Here is a 13,731-nt window from a genome sequence, read left to right on the forward strand (position 1 = left end):
AGCCCTGAGCTTGTTTCTCTGCAACGAGACGGTCCGATCTGGGAGTGATGAGAGACAATGACACCCGAAGTGTTGCTTATATCCACAGCCTGCTTGGTCTCTACGTGGCGAAGCAGCTTGAAGCTTCATTGCCTCATTAGCAGCCGGTCGCCGCATGTTACGCAGAGCGGCTTGTAATGTGGGACTCACCTACCGGTCCGGGATAAATCCATCCTCCTGTCTCTTCTCTGGGCCTTTTCCCCTTTGCAAAGAAACTTTCCAAAGACATCTGATCTGTTTCTTACTCATTTTGCTGCTTGTGGTCTCAGTGTTGGCGCACAAGTAACAGAGAGAATCCGGTTAAAGGATTTTCAAAATAAAAGATCCTCCAGACTCAAATAATACATAAAATGGAAATATTTCACTATTTCTTGCACGGCCCGGTACCAATTGGTCCACGGACCGAGGGTTCGGGACCACTGCGTTAGATGACGATCAATAACAGGTAGGAACATCAGACTCTCAGCTGTCGTCATAGTTTGGTGGTTAAAACGGCGCTCTTAGAACTCAGTGACCGCTGGTATGAGTTTAGTTAGCAGCGTCATCGTCTGTTTCCCTTTTTTGGAGCAGTTTATTTTATTGTCTACAAAAATAAATAATATAATTCACTTGCTGCCAACATTTTGGAGATAATATTGTTTAACAGGTTTGCCAGACAAACTAACTGTAAGAATATTGTCAGATTACCAAGTTACACAGCTCTGCTTCTGCAGCCCAATGAAGTCTTAAAGTGCAAAAGAAATAGTTTGTGTAATAGAGTAGTTTATTGCCCCCAGTGGCAAGAAACACTGGCGTTCCTGTTCTAGGAATAGTTTTGGTATGCCAACGTATTAGGACGTTGAGAGTTGACGTCACACACTGAAGTGGTTGCATTTTGTTCGGCGTTCCACCATTAAACGAAAGAACCCGTTTCCGCATCTCCTCTGTCTGATTCTTTAAAACCCAGAATATCACAACTGGCGACGAGGATTTTAAAGATTTCCAGGGCGTAAATGGGATGAGCCTGTCGAAGGACTATACGGAAGTAAGGAAAGAAACCGTATTTAGTTTTTTTTTCAAGGCTACGAGAGTTAGCAACGAGAAGCTAATATGGCTATCCACGTGGGTCGTGTGGATGAATATGATGAATCAATGGAAGATTGAGTCATATTTGGAACGTTTGGAGCAATGAACATCATTAGCCAACGCTAATGATGTTCCGGATGAGAAGATTGCACTTTTCTCTCTGTCATCGGAGCGGACAGGGCTGTGCAGAGGCCACTAAAGGGGCAGGTGCTCAACAACAAAAAAGGGCACATCTAACCGCATTCTAGGACAGAATATTAACAGCCTCTCAGCTTTCAGAGTTTAATAAACAATGATAAATTACAAAATTGTGAGATATACAATCAAAGCTAAGGAAAAAAATATCTCCATATAGAGCATAACACTATGCCTATGTAAGATATTTTATTAGTAATTTCTTTCTGCAGGTCTATTTTGTTATAGGAAAATATTGCAATATTCAAACCTGCAATTTAGCAAGATATGTAAATCAATTTTAAACAAAACTTTTTTTTAAAGGAATCATTACAATTCCAAAGATTTTGATTACAATTTTATTTTACTTAACTGAGGCTAGTTTTTTTTTTCCATTGAATAATTGGGAAACAAATTTAACTTCATACTCTGTGAACCAGAAACTAAACTTAAAGTCTGGGTTGAGTTTTTTCCTTTTCATTAATGACACACTTTTATTACATACATTATATCTATCATGGTAATTCAGGGTGAGTTATTTTTAATTCTAAATGAATATCCTAGTTGGACAATTATTTAAGTGTTATTCTCCTTCAAGATACATTTACCTAATGCTGGAATAAATTAAATGTACATTATGCAGCAAAGGAAATTAGAAGATCGGACATATATCCATTATGGAGATGATGGGTTTTGGACGGGCGATGTGCCCTTATTGCATAAGCAATACTGAAGAATGACTGATATTAACAATAATGTTTGTATGATAAAAATCCTGAATCGATAGATAAGAACAGTTTCTCCTCACCTGGCTGTCTCCTCCCGCTCAGTAGTTCTTCAGAGAAAGGCAGACGCAGAGGCCTGTCAGTGTCTGTTGTATTTCATTACCTCTCTGCTTAAACCGCGACTCCGAGCTGAAGCAGAAACGATACTTCAACGTTTTCCGTCATCTGACAAGTAGCAAGTCTACTCCACTTTATTCACCAAAAATGTTTTGGTGAACAGTTAATTCACCAAAAACTGTTCTGTAATCTGGAACGTTCGCTACGTTGAGCTCCAGTTAGCCGCCTTACCTCACTACTTTTTTTTATTTTTTATTAAATGATAACAAACAGTATACAAAGACTCATTGACTTACAAAGAACATTGCAGCATAGTTACATAAAGAAATAAACAAGGCGTGGGGCTAAAAATTAAAGACAATGACACTAAGGCATATGAATTAAAAAGCAAGAGAAGTTAAAACAAAAGAAGAGCAGAGATACTTGTAGTTACTTTTTTTGCAGAAACAGACTTCAAAAGTTTCAATGAGGTGTAATACAATTTAAATTGATTGAGAAAAAAAACAAAACAAGGGGTAGAACCTCTCCATTTACAGCAGTGTATATGATATTTAACAAGCAAAAATACAATATTGACCATATCAGATATTTTACTAACAAGACCATCAACATAGCATAAAACATGGCTGATGTTAATCTCAGGAATGTCTTCAATTTTAAGGGACAGCCACCTTTTAATATCACCCCATAGTTTAGAAGAAAAGGGACAAGAAAAAAATAGATGATTAAGTGATTCTTCTGGACAATCACAAAAGGTACAACATGTTAAATCAAATTTAAATCTTTTATGCAAAAATTCTGCCACTGGGTAAATATTATGAGAGATTTTGAAGTGAGTCTCTTTAACTTTAGGTGAAACTGGCCATTTAACAAACCTGGAGAAAGCCTTCTCAATTATAGACGAATTGGGTGTTACCAAGATATAGTTGTTGTAATCATTAAAAAATTTAGATTTGAAGGCAGTCACAAGTAAAGCATTACTGCACTTTCTATCAGTCACAATATATTCACCAACTTTCAATTTGGGTAAGGATGCAACAACCTTTGAATATCTTAAGGTGTTTTGGATGAGATGGATCAGAGCCACAGGAATAGCCTTGCATACTTTAAGATATTCATTACAAGAACAGTTCAAATTAAATTTATTAATAAAATCTCTATGATTTAACAACAAACCATCACTACCCATTAAGTCAGTTACAAATAAAATACCTTTTTCATACCAGTCAGCTATAAAAATAGATTTTCTATTTATTAGTATTGATCTGTTGTTCCACACTATGGATCCATGTGGGGTAAAATTGTGGGTGAAAACCATTTTCCAGAAATGCAGAACTTGTTTATGAAAATTAGACAGTAAAATAGGAATCTTGGTTAAATCAAAATCACATTTTAGCAGGAAATCTAAGCCCCCGAGGCTTTTGAATATAGATTTAGGAATATGAAACCACATTGAGTTGGAATGGGACAGATAAGCCTTTAGCCAATTTATTCTAAATGAACCAATCAGAGCCTCAAAATCTAAGGCTCTAATTCCACCCTTGTCATAATCTTTAATAAGATGAGATCGTCGTAAATAATGAGTTTTGTTCCTCCAGATAAACTGAAAGATTATTGAGTTAGTTTTCCTAATATTTTTGTCAGAGATAAAAGCAGAATGGCAAGGATAAATTAATTTGGATACACCCTCAGCTTTGGCTAAAAGAGTTCGTCCAAAAATAGTTAGATCTCTAGTTAACCAACGGCTCAGGGATTTCTTCATAGCCAAGCAACTATCAATGTTTTCCTCTTCTCTTCTAGTATTATTATTTGAGATCAATAATCCCAGATATTGAACCTCAGACTTAACTGTGATGGAGGCAACAGACGCATCAGAGCAGGAATGGATCGGCAGAAGTTCACACTTTAATTAATAATGAGAGACAAACCAGACGCTCCAGAAAACATAAAAATGGATTTTAGCGCGATGTTTACCATAGTTTTATCCCTTAGAAAAATTGTTGTCGTCAGCAAATTGACTTATTTTGAATTCCTTATCAAGAAATTTAATACCATGCAAATTTGAATTTTTCATAATTAGAAGGGTAAGCATTTGAGTTGTTAATATAAACAATTTAGGTGAAATTGGGCAGCCCTGCCTGATTCCTCTAGACATAGAGAAACTTGGGGTCATACTTGTTCCCAGGGAAACTGAGCTACTTATATCACTATAAAATAATCTGATTATATTACAAAATTTCTCTCCAAAGCCAAAATATTTCAATGTTTTTATAATGAAGCCGTGTTCCAGTGAGTCAAACGCTTTAAAGAAATCCAGGAATAGAATCAAACTGTCCCTATCAATAAAATTACGATAATCATATCAAAAATCAGTCTAGTATGATGATGGATATTTCTTCCTTTTATAAACGCTGACTGGCATTCGTTAATAAACGTTCCTAATCCACTATTTAAGCGATTGGCATAAACAAGAGTTAGAATTTTGTAGTCGGTACATAAAAGAGTGATGGGTCTCCATTTTTCAAGTAATAGAGGATCTTTATTGGCTTTGGGGATTAGAGTAATCAAACCTCGTTTCATGGTGGGAGAGAGATTATTGTTTGAAATGCATTCCAACAAGGCTTCAAATAAAAGTTTACGTAAATCTTTCCAAAAGAAGGTATAAAATTCAGTGGTTAACCCATCTAGACCTGGAGATTTACCCTTTGCCATTTGTTGTATTGCTACGTCAAGCTCTTCAATATTTAAGTCGTCATCCATGAGGTTTTTAAAATCAATATCAATTTTTTCAACACATTCCTGAATTTCATCAAAAAAAGACTGGCAATTGGATTCAGAATATTTAGAGCAATAAAGATCACTATAAAATTTTTTAATTGTTACACTTATTAAATCAGGGTCTTCAGTGATGCTGCCGTTAATAATTAGCTTTCCAATCTTCTTTTTGGATTGTCTTTGTTTCTCAAGATTGAAAAAATATGAAGAATTTTTCTCACCGTCCTCAATCCACCGAGCCCTGGAGCGAATGAAAGCCCATCTTGCTTTATCTAGAAAAAGATCATCTCATTGGGATTTGAACACATCAAGCTCACTCAGCTCTTCAGAAGATAAAACAGATTTTGAACATAAAGAGTTAATATTGCCAATAAGTTGGGATTGTTTCTGTCTCCTCAGCTTAGAAACAAGTTTACTTATTGCTGCCGACCGAACATTAAATTTAAACCACTCCCACTTATTTAAGGGAGACATATTCATTACTGAAATATCCTTAATGAGGTTCAGGATTTCTGAACAAAAAGTTTTATTATTCAGTAGATTACTATTAAACTTCCAAGCTAAGATTGAGGGTGGTTTAGATTTATTTAGAGAGAGAAACAAGGTAACCGAACAATGATCTGTTAGAGGGGCCGCTGACGTTTCACAGTTTACCATATTATGAAGGATTAACCAATAATCTAGCCTAGAGCATTTGTTGCACCCTTAAAAGGAACTTAAAAGAAACTCAAATTATCTTTTGTGCAACTTTATTAAACAAAATCCACGGTTCGAGCATACAGCATGTGTAGTTTTCTCTTTCTCTGCCATAATCACAGGTCATGAACTGTCTAACTCCCATCATGCATTGCGACATTCTTAAAGGGGTATTATCATGACAGAAATGTATGAAATAAAAAAAATAAAATAGTTTGAGCACATATTTAGCCATAAACAAATTGAATTGTTCTAACTAAATACTAAATCAAATAACTGCTTGGCCAATATGATCAATATACCTATTAAACAATATCACGTTCGTAACATCTTTTCAGGGCGCTACACCCTCCCCTACTAAAATAATAAAATGTTTCCCAAACATTTTACACTTTTAAACTTAAATTATGTATCCTTACTACTAACTTATAACATTGAACTCATCCAGGTACCATTTAGTTACACGGTGCTTTTCAAAAACAATAACCAATACTACACATCAAATGACTACAAATGCATGTATACAGCATAAGTACATTTACTTATATTTCTGTTTCAGTGTATTAACTTAAATAATCGGTACATTGGTAGGCCTCCCACGTCCGTTAAGTCACATATGGCTAAATCTACCATTCCACCTTATTAAATGTATCCACATTAAACATGCTTTGAATGTAGTACAACCTCTTACAGAGTACTTTTGTGTTATCTTATAAAACACTCACTTCCTTCTCTAAATGCATCAATAACTTTTAAGTGTAGCTTTAGTCACTAGAAATACATTTTTGCAAAATGACTCTTACTTGTAACTGAATATTTTGTACCAGATGGATAATAAAACATTTTTAATTAACCTTAGCTATAACTGGAACTAAAATATCAAAATACTATTCCTATTTCTTCCAAGATATGAAACTAGGTTTCCCTAACTCATCATATGTAAAGATGGATTTTGGTTGACGTGTTCTTGAGGAACGTCGCTCCTGCTCCCCCTCGTGATCATCCTCCGAAGAAGCGTTGATGTCTTCCTCAGTCATTTCAAGTTCAAATGCTTGATCCTCAGGATCCATGTCCAGATTCTGACTTGTGTCTTGGTTCTGCATGTCTTCTTCCTCATGTCTCTTGTCCACTTGATTACTGACGTCAGCAGAATCATTCTCATCCTGAAACTGATTTTGTCTTTGTACAAGTCTCTTAGTTTGTGTTTCTTCTACAGGCTGACTTGATCTGGACTGAAAGACTGGAGCATGTGGATTGAGGCTGGTAGTCTGGCTTTGATGGGCAATCCACACAGAATACTCATCCTCACTACAACTGAGTCCTCATGAGCTTGGTCTTTGGCTTGGCATGTTTGTTTGTATACTTGTCTCTTTTGGTTGTGTTTTTCTTTTGGGTTTTTTGTGTCTTGTCCATCAATAAGATAAGGACAGGGTAGTAAGACATTCCTATGAAGGATTCTTTCCCTCCCTTCACCATCTAATGGTGTCACCACATAAACTGGACTGTCGTGCCCTCTTCTTTCTTTTACAACATATGTATTTTTTTCCCAGTAAGCACGTATTTTTCCAGGTCCTCCTCTTTCAGATAGATTTTGGACAAGAACATGGTCTCCAGGTTGAAGTTCTGAACTCCAGGCTTTTCTGTTGTAATACTTTTGTCCTCTTTTACTTGCTTTTCTCATGTTTTCTTGTGCAATGCTGTAAGCTTCCTGCATTGACCTTTGCCATTTGTCTGCATAGTCTTGATGAGACTGTGACGGCTTTTGCTCTTTTGGAAACAATAGGTCAATAGGTAGGATTGGCTCTCTTCCAAATAACAGAAAAAAAGGTGAAAAGCCTGTTGATTCATGCACTGTTGAGTTGTATGCATGTACTACTTTGTTCAAATAGTCTTTCCAGTTAGGTTTCTGTGTCTCTTCCAGTGTTCTGAGCATGCTTAATAAAGTTCTGTTAAAACGTTCAGCTGGGTTAGACTGGGGATGGTAAGGTGTTGTCCTTGAATGTTGTATCCCACTGTAACTCTGCAACTTTCTGAACAACTCATTCTCGAATTCCCTTCCCTGATCATGATGAATTCGAGCAGGGTATCCGAATCGCAGAATAAAGTCATCAAAGATTTTACGTGCAGCTCTTTCCAGACTTGTTAGATGTTGCATAAGCCTGTGCAAACTTAGTAAAATGATCTACTATTACAAGAATATACTCTACTCCACCTTTGCTTCTCTCTAGATGCAGATAATCAATCGAGATCAGTTCAAAAGGTGCAGAGGTTGTAATAGTTTGTAGTGGGGTTTTAGTTTTTCGGTTGGGTTTCGTTTCAAGCAGCGGCAGACTCTTGTAACATAATGTTCGATCTCTTCTCGCATTTTTGGCCAAAAGAACCTGTCTCTAGCCAATGAAATCATTCTGTCCGCTCCTAAATGACCCATTTCTTCATGGAGTTGCTGATAAATCAATGCCTTGAGCTTAGCAGGAACTACAAGTTGATTTCTAGTTTTTGTCTTTCGTCGTAAAACTCCATCTTTGTCCAGGTAAAGATGAGGCCATTCTCTCAGAAGTCGTTTTACTTCAGTTGGTTCTTTCACTTTATCCCTGTATTTAAGTCTCTCATTTTTCTGCTTTAATGTGATTACTCGTTGTGTCACTCGATCTTCTTGTTGAGCGGTTTGAATGTCCTTCACTGCTATTGGCTCAGCTGGAGTTGTACATGGAAGAGTTAGTTGTGACAATACATCCACATTGCATGTAACGGCTGAAATCCAGTCAGTATCACCACTGTGGTCCGCTTTGAGTCCTTGCTGTAGTGCTGTTATGTCATCAGCTTTACATTTCTCTGTACATGCTGACATTATTTTGTCCATTTCCGCAGGTTTGTGAGATAGAAAATCAGCATCTCGGTTGGCTTTACCAGGCCTGTACTTCAGAGTAAAACGGAAATCAGCTAATTCTGAGACCCAGCGATGTCCTACCACATTCAGTTTAGAACTTTTCATCACGTATGTCAAGGGATTGTTATCACTGTACACTGTAAAGTGTGGGGCATGGAAGAGGTAATCTCAAAATCGCTCGGTGACAGCCCACTTCAGAGCTAAAAATTCAAGCTTCCCTGAGTGAAGTTTGTAGTTTTTCTCAGTTGGAGTGAGTGTACGTGAACCATAACCTATTACTCCCTTACTCCCTCCTGCCTTTGATACAGGACAGCCCCGAGACCTTCCTCTGAGGCGTCCACCTGTAACACAAATGGTGTCTCAAGGTCTGGGTAGGCCATTATTGGTGGATCTGATAGAGCGTCTACAAGCCTTTCAAGTGCCTCCTGCTGTAATGTTGTCCATTCCACAGACTGAGATGGTGGCAACTGTGAAGAACTTTTCTTTGAGGATTTGTTCTTTGTCTTTGGATGTGACAACAGATCATAAAGCAGTTTTGCTATTCTTGAGAAGTCGGCTATGAATGATCGGTAGTAGCCTAGAAAGCCTACAAGGGATCTTACTTCTCTGACTGTTTTAGGATTTGACTTTTTCAAAGCTTGCACAGCTTCTACTTCTTTTGGATTCATCCGGTATCCATCTTTTGAAATAACACGGCCAACGTAACACACTTCCCTCTTAAAGAAATCACATTTCTTTGCTCTGAGTTTGATTCCACATTCTTTTTGTCTTTGTAAAACTTTTCTCACATTTTCCACATGTTGGTCAAAATCTTTGCTAAAAACTAAAACATCATCGAGATAGGGCACACATATCTCGTCTCTGAAATCTCCTAGACAACCTTCCATATACCTCTGAAAGGCAGCTGGGGCATTTGTTAGTCCAAAGGGTATCCTCAGCCATTCATAAAGTCCCCATGGCGAGATGAAGGCAGTGCATGCTCGGCTTTCTGGACTAACAAAGCCTTGATGGTAGGCTTTTCCTTGGTCTAGCACAGTAAACCAGGAATTTCCGCCAAGATTTTCCAAAATTTCCTGAATTCTTGGAATGGGATGTCTGTCGGGGTGTGTCTTTTCGTTTAATTGTCTATAATCCACACAAAGTCGGATGGTAGAGTCTTTTTTTCTCACAATTACTATTGGTGATGAGTAAGAAGAAGTTGACTCCTGTATCCACCCCCTACCGAGTAGATCTTGAATGTGCTTTTTCACTTCCTGATACAAATGACGAGGGATTGAATTGTATGTTTTTGTCACTGGAATGCTGTCTTTGAGATGTATTTTCATCTGCCGATCAGGTATGCATCCTGTATCCCACTCATTTTGTGCAAAAACATCACTTTCCTCTCGTAGCATTTTTCTCACTTTGTCTTGTTCTGCTGTTAAATGTGAAACATCAACTGGTGGATCCCATGTTTGTTTGTCAGTTTTTCCTTCGTTTTCTGGTGTCACTTTCACATCTTTGGATTGTGCATGTCCACTTTCACTTTGTGACTTCTTTGTGACTTCTTTTACATCTTGTATGTTGTCCACTGTGGATAATGAACCAATTATTGTCCTGTTTTGTAGTCTGATATTGTTGTCTGTGTTATTTTCGACTACAACTAAAATCATAGCTCTCTCATCAGTTGGTATGTGTATTAGTTGCTGTTGTATTTGTAATCCTTCTGGCCATTGTGTGCTTTCATTTGGTTCCAAAACTGCATATTGTCCCCTCAGCACATTTTTCTTGAAGTTTCCACAGATTACTTTGAACATTTGATGTTTTGGGATAATAACATCTTGTCTCGCTAGCCTTACTGTTTGATTCTCTGACGAAGATTTGTCTTTACTTAACACAGAGAACACCGCTTTTGCCTTTTTGTGTCCTACGTCTAACGCTGACCCAAGACTGTGCAAAAACTTGTTGGGAAGAGTTCTATCTGATGACATGTTGGACTTTGCAAGAACTTCTATGACATTTAAACCCACTACTGGCTTGGTGATTGGCTGAGAGCTTACAAGAAATGGTACTAACAGTTCACTGTCTCTGTTCTCTGTAAGACTAAACTCAACTCCTACCCAACCCTCATAAGGTATCTCAGTCCCATTTGCTGCAGAAAGATCCAACATACCGTCCTCAAGAAGCTCTTTCACTGATCGAATCTCGGCATCTGGTAGATATTCCTTTTTCCAGTCTAGGTCCACAATTGAAACTTGTGATCCCGTGTCCCAAAGAGCTGTGACTGGAACACCTCCAATGTTGCACTGGACAAGGTTCTTGCGTCCTATTAGTTTCGCTGTCTTTTCCTGTTTTTTTGACTTTCTGTGGAACACTGTCAATAAAATTTGCAGTATGTACTTCAATTTTGTTGACATTAACTGTTGAGTCTTTCTTTTTCCGACAACCAATAGCCCAATGTTCACTACTTCCACATTTAAAACAGTGTGTACATTTTCCTTCAGGGTTTGATTGTTCACATTGACGACATTTTCTCGGACTCTTTCTGGTAGCACTTGTATAGTATGGCTTAGTTTTTATGTTGTTGTCTTCAGTTTTCACTTTTGCCTGAGCCAAGTTAGCGACTTGGGTTGAAAGATTTTGGATAGCCTCACAAATAACTTTGTTATTAGCTTCCAGTTTTTCCACGATGGGGTTTGACTTTTCTATCTGGCTTTTGTTTTTCTTTGAGCTTCCAACATTTTCATTTTTGCACTTATCCTCTTCCTGTACTGAAGCCACTTTGATGCTCTTTTGCCTGGTTGACAGTTTATTCCTTCTTTCAAGTTCAACACTATAGGCTGCACTCATTTTCTCAAGAAGCACTTCATCACTCACAGTTGCGTCCTGCAAGTAAGGTCTAATGTCCACTCTAACAGCATCATCTTGTAATCCAGTCAGAATAGTTTGCAAAAACTGTGTCTGCACAAGCTCAGGATTGTATTTTAGTCCAGCTTTGGCTCTATCAGAAGCAGTCAATACTTTTTGTCTAAGGTCCATTGTGCGTATAAGAAACTGAACAGGAGTTTCTTTGGGATCTTGTACTGCACGTGTTAAGGCGTGATAGAGTTCTGTTACATCTTTCTCTATGAAGTGTGTCCTAAGCACTTGCCTGAGAGAGTTCAAGGATAATTCTGACCTACTCTCGAGATAACTTTTTAATTTCACATCAGGTGCAATGGCTTGGATCACTGCTTCAACGATCTCTCCCTCATCGTATCCTTTTTTCAGTCCTCGTTTCATTTGTCTTTCAAGACTAGTGAAGTGCAGTTTATCCTTTAGTCCCACATCACCAATTGGTCCAATAATCCGAAAATCCTTTCTGTATATTGGATGCTAGTTTACTTGGTCTTTGACTTGTGATAACTCTCTTTCAGAACTCGCTGATCTGATTTGTACCAGCAGAGGTTGCTCAACGACCATTTGTTGCTCAGCAGCAGCGCGCTCTGACTCAGCACCTGACAAAATACTCATATCAGCTTTCTTAGTCATGTCATCTATTAAATCATTCGTGGTCAACAACATTGATAATCCACTGTCCTCTAAAGAAGTGACATCTTCACTTTCCAAGTGAATCAGCATTTTTCTTCTTATCAACCGACATGACGACTTTACCTCTTCACTCAGCTGCAGGCCTAGCACTTCGCTTAAGGCATTTAGCTCGTCCAGTGACAGAGTAACCAGCTTCTTCTCAATATCGACAAATAGAGATTCCTACTCACTGTCCATGACACTTTGTCTTTGGTTGATTCACCGCTTGGAAATGTTCATGTCCGTTTCTTTATCGATTGTTTTTCTTTTACAGTAGATGTCGTCTGGCTAGCTGCATAGCCACTTAGCTTAGCAACTAGCACGCTCGTGTTGCTCCGTCGCGACTTTGTTCCTCTTCATACAAAAAAAAATTACTTCTCATCACAGAAAACATTTGCTGAACCGGGCGGAAACACCAAAATTTATGTTGCACCCTTAAAAGGAACTTAAAAGAAACTCAAATTATCTTTTGTGCAACTTTATTAAACAAAATCCACGGTTCGAGCATACAGCGTGTATAGTTTTCTCTTTCTCTGCCATAATCACAGGTCATGAGCTTTCTAACTCCCATCATGCATTGCGACATTCTTAAAGGGGTATTATCATGACAGAAATGTATGAAATAAAAAAATAAAATAGTTTGAGCACATATTTAGCCATAAACAAATTGAATTGTTCTAACTAAATACTAAATCAAATAACTGCTTGGCTGTTATCCAGAAGGGTTGAACCAGGAGTATTGTCTAGTAGTGGGATTTCTAATTCTCCAGCAGTCTGTCAAATTTGTATTAGAGATTAAATTTACAAAAATATCATTGTAGATATGATGCTGCCCCCCTGAGGGCAGCAGGGGAGACGATCAATCGATCCATCTGGAGCCACATTGAAATCACCTCCTAATATAACCTGATCAGTGGAATATTTTAATTTCCAATGTTTTATCATCACTCCGAGTTCATCAAAAAAACTTACTATTCATCGCTTTATTATTGTATCCATATAGTGTAGAAAAATATAATTATATTAATAGTTAAAAGTTATGTTAATTCATATTAAGATATGTTCTACTGTCTTTTCATTATGTCGGAGCCGAAATATTATTAATTGAGTTGTTATTGCAGAAGATTTTGGTGCGTCTCTTGTCCTTCCATTGTGCATTGCACGCAAATGGAACGAAAACAGACCATGGAAAGGACGTCTGTTTGGACAGATAAGAACTAACAAATTGACTATTGTCTCTGAAGGAGCAGATTTAACTTCCACGAGGTCAAACCCAGAATTCTCGGAACTTCCAACACGCACTCAATGTAAAACAGAGCCAGAAGCAAGATTCAGAACGCCATTGGTCAAACAGTTTCCAATACACAATAGCAGACTGAAACGGTATAAATGCTCGAAGCCAGAAGCAGAAGACAAGACATTTTGGATACTGAGACGATGAAAATGAGATGATGAAAATGTAATGTGTGATGCCACAGATGTGCATTAAATGTCTTCCTGGTTGCCAGTGAGCCGGAGAGAATGGAGTTTTGTGTATCGTCTCTTAATTCATGAGTTTAGCACCTTTGAATTCCTCCATAATAGTGTTAAGGAAGAATTTTTATATTACTGGTAAATTTAGCAAAACTCTGGCTCTGATTCTTCCTTTTGATCCCGGGTTCTCTCGCGTGGCCACGTGTGGGGACAAAAACACAACAATGCGTG

The sequence above is a fragment of the Poecilia reticulata genome, chromosome 8 (genome assembly GCF_904066995.2).
Source record: "Poecilia reticulata chromosome 8, P_reticulata-male-v2, whole genome shotgun sequence".
NCBI classification, from domain to species: Eukaryota; Metazoa; Chordata; class Actinopteri; order Cyprinodontiformes; family Poeciliidae; genus Poecilia; species Poecilia reticulata.